The sequence below is a fragment of the Schistocerca gregaria genome, chromosome 6 (genome assembly GCF_023897955.1).
Source record: "Schistocerca gregaria isolate iqSchGreg1 chromosome 6, iqSchGreg1.2, whole genome shotgun sequence".
In the NCBI taxonomy this organism is placed as follows: Eukaryota; Metazoa; Arthropoda; class Insecta; order Orthoptera; family Acrididae; genus Schistocerca; species Schistocerca gregaria.
Genome location: NC_064925.1, coordinates 245,935,057 through 245,939,739, shown reverse-complemented (window position 1 = coordinate 245,939,739; position 4,683 = coordinate 245,935,057).

The following is a 4,683-nucleotide window of genomic DNA, read 5'->3' as shown; positions in this document are numbered from 1 at the left end:
CTCTAGCTAACGTCAGTCAACAAGAGGAACAGAACAGGCACACCACACCTCAACACCAAATAAACTTTTGTTATACCCCAAGAAGTACATCATAATTGAGTGTACATCCAACAAAGCAATTTCCCTAACCTACTGAATTACCTTGGCACAGACTGGTCGATTACAATCCCACACAATGCTGAAATAAATGCAAATTCTCAGGATCCTGGCTTACACATATCCACCATACGCAGCTCCATTTCATCAGTGACAAAATCTTGTTCACAGGTCACAAATGGTATACATGGATAAATGAACAAGCTTGCAATTGATAGTTATCAAAGTAACAACTTAATTATTCAGCAATTTAAAACCTTTGGAGCCCAATTTGAAGCCCCAGAAGTTCAGATATATGCTAGGAAATACAATGAATATTGACACTGGCTATTACTTGTTTCCCACAGGCCTACAATCATCTCAAAAATGAAAAAAATTGTGTATGAAAATTTGTAAAAACTCAGCAGATAACTTCGATGACTGAAGGATTTCTCGCCAAAAGGTACATTTAAACTTGCGATTTACAGCTCCACAGACAATATTAATCACAGTAACGACTACTGCAGTTGATTTCTGCATCATCTCTGCATACAGTCCCCCCTCATGCCTCCACCACCATTTCGAATCTGTAGCAGCGTTTTGGCCCACTTATTTAAGCAATTTCCATTTAATTACTTATGTAGTTGGAGGCAGTTGTAACATACACTTATGGGGTTGTGTCACTGTAGCTGCAAATGATAGAAACAAACTTGCAGTAAGTCATAGAAGATAAAGCCTATTTTAAACGAAGGATTCTCTACAATAGTTTCTGCACTACCCTGAAATAGCCCTGCTGTAGATTTCGCTCTCTGTGCAGGTTACTGCAATTTTTTCAGCCTCAAAACTGATTCGTGAGATCCTTATCCCTTCCCAGTGGAGATTTTGATTACAATCGATCTGAACTACCCTTGAATACTTTATTTGTCTTCCTCGTGATAAACTGTACACACATGTTTGTTACATTATAATTCAATGTTACAACAATAGTTTTGTAAATTTATTCAGCTTTTGTGTTGTGACCCACACAGCCATCAACAAATACAAAATTATCTCTCCTGGAACAACATTTCAACTAACCTTTAATATGTTTCAATATGAATAAACTTTTCTATAATTTACATATATTCTGAAGCTCCAAATAAGGACAGCTGAACAGTTGTGAAAACAGCACAAGTAGTTTAGCTATACATGTTCCATTCTCAATATTGCTGGATTCTTGTCTTCAGGAGACCTCTACTTCATGTGTTGATTCATGTAGACTTTGCAGTAAGTCTGTGCTTTACAAAGGGTTTCTTCTGAAGCTGGCCCACCTGGCGCTATATTGAGACATCACATCACCGAGAAATTGTGCAATTACTTTGAAGATTCTTAAATCTTCCATCGCTCAAAGAGTGATGATCGTTAGGGGACTCTCAACACCTACACTGTAAAGCTGATTGAAAAGGTTGTCTGTTTCGTTTAGTACAGAGTGCACCTTTTTACAATGTGATCAATACCTTCCACTTCTCACAATTAATAACTGGAGGGTGTCTTTTCTATCAGTTCTGTGTAAGTGTAGCCCAAAACAGCTATGCTTAAACTTAACCCAAGTAATTATTATATTTAATCCTCGTGAAATACTCCTCCTCATGAACCAGTATTTTGTATATTATTTCAGATACATGCCTGCCTCTAGATAGTAACGATATTTTTTTCTTCTTTCAATTGTCTTTGCTGCTCTTGAGTAGAGTGGTTAGGTCAGAATACAGAATTCTTTTGTCTTCGTTATGGTCCAGTTTTTTACTATCTTCAGTAGGTCTATCTGTGAATTCACTGCCATTAAGACAGTCGTGTCCGTTTCATCTACATAGTCGTAAAGGATTTGTGCATGTCTTGTAACCAGAGGAACTGCTTCAGAATTTTGTACTCCAGATGGTTGTTATGGCTTCACATCAGTAGCTAAATATGAATCTAGACATATTGTGATTCTTTCATCTGCGTTCTTCACCCTGGATGTAAGGGTTGTTAATATGGTAGTCAGTTAAGCAGTCATAATATTTTTAGGCAGCTGAAAGCAGTCCCATTACTTCGCTTTCTTATGTCTATATACGTACAAACTCTACCAGATGAGCTTTATGGACTGCCTGTATGTGTGGTTGTCAGTGCTGCCAATACTCATACATAATTGTGTACACTATTTATATGTTCTGTGAAGTTAATGTACTCTATTGTGTCATCCTTATATGTCAGTATCTCTATAGACAAATGAAACAGGTTCTCATGATATAACATTTCATCAGCGCTTATCATTTTCTTTTGGTGATTAATGGTCAAAGGAGGGGTCAATCCTAAGTTTCTGTTTCTTCTCTTAAAGTGTTGACCTTCTGATCTGCCTAAATATAAATTAGGCTGCTATGAACAATCTCTTCAAGTGAAACAGCGGTTTTAATTTTTCCCAGTGACGGGGTATTTGTTGATGTGGAGCTCGTCATCCCTATACATATCCACTGCATTTTGTACTATGTTCTGTCAAATTTCGAGAAGATATTGAGGTTTGCTGAGTCATAGCAGATACTACCTCAGTAAAAGTCAGTCGAACTACTGGTTCAAAAATATGCAAATACAAATGAATGTACCCTCTGCTTTAGTCCTGTGACGCCTATTATTATACTTAACGATCGTTTGCATTTATCTGTTACAGCTCTTACTGGTTAGTTTACTAGCAAAGTTCATTCCAGGTATTTAACTACATTTTAATTGGAAGGGTGTTTGGGCTCGTGAATACATCCTTTATATTAGAGAATAGATACCTAGGGAAGGTTAACATCGTAGTTTTATTCAGCAGTATTATTACCCCATTACTTATCAGCCACGACTGTAGCTTGACCATGACTGTATCGTAAACCACCAAACAGGCATCTAATATCACACTTTCTGTATAAATATGTATACAGTATCATCAGCGTATTGGAGTAATCTAATTTTACCATCCACCAGTTCACATAGATCAATTATATGGATGTTAGACAGCAGCAAAAACATATTCAAACATTGTGATTTTCCTTGGTCCAAAAACAATGAGCTACTTTTATAAATATTTGCCTTTTGGACAGAAAAGAGTTGGGTTAATCCTGATGCCCTAGGCACTTAGTTTACTAGCTATTTTTGGTAGAGACATGTTACTGCAGCCACTCTGCAGACCTGTAAAGAAAGCCACAATATAGTTGTTTCTGTTAAAGTACTTCGGTGCATCTGCACTTAGAAGCATCAGGGTTTTGCTGGTATTCAGTCCCTATCGAAATTCAATTTGTGTTTCTTGTAGACAGCCTTAGTTTTCAGACCAGTATTGAAGACTGTGCCTTACTACTTTTCCTAATACTTTGATTGGGCTGGGAAGAAGTGTAACAGGTCTGCAGGATTCAACTTCAATATTTTCTTCATTAGACTCCTGATTGGATCTAAAAACGCTATTTTCTTGTATTTAATATGTATGCTCTTCATCCACATTGCATTAGAACATTAAGTAGGTGTTGTCTTCCTATGAATGAGAGGAACAGAAGTTATTGGTAATTTACTTATTTAATTATGTATTCATCCTTAGACCATTCAACATAACAGTGTCAGATATGTCAGGTACATACAGAAAAAATATATACATATGTGAAACATATATAAATAGGATAGTATTAGGTGGGGATATGGCAGAACACTGGCCATGGTTTTATGAATGGAATTACCCCAGCATCCACTTTAGCAACTTGGGAAAGCCATGGAAAACCTACATAGGGACAGCCAATTGTGGTAGAACCTGACCCCTCCTGAATGCGATCTGTAACAGGTCAGAAAGTAATAATAAAGTTTTAATTGTTATCATGAAGAGTTACATCATCTTAACTTGTAATATTAGCAACTGAATTAGTAGACAGAGATAAGTTGAAGATACAAAATTATGTTAATACAAAGCTTTGCTTATATGCATTTGTTTTTAAAAAAATGGTGTAGTACTGATGCTGTGAGATTCGCCACTAATATTGTCATAGCAAGTGGCCAATGATGGTGCAACTTGCTTTCACTGCCAGCAGTAACAATCTGCAGTAAAGATGGTAGATCTTTAAAAGCACTGTAGTTCGTAATAGATGCAACAGCACCCAGCTGTGGAATCTAAGGAAGTTATTGTTAAAAGTAAAGGTAGCATGTAGGTTTGTTTGTTGAATGGTTCCTATATGGTTTTAACATGGAGCAAATGGTCATTGGTGTACCAGACCTTGAACAAACCACCTGAGCACCAAGCAGTGGAGGACTAACTGGTGAGCTGTCATACTGATGGTCATTATTCAACTGTTCAGTTGAGTCTATTCAGAGAAATAGTTTTTGGATAATTAGTTAAGAACGTATTTGACAGATTTTTCTATGTCGAAGGTTAACATTAATTATCAGTAGTTGCGCTACAGTTCATTGAATTCTGATCATTTTTACTATGTCATGATAAGCAGAAAGTGTATGTTGGCAATTGTTGATTTCAGGGATATTAAGAATTGATTAATAGCTTACAACAATGTGTATTAAGTGCTGTAGTTAGACCAGACATTGATAATTGGCACTTAGGTTCCTTTATAATCATTGGTTCCA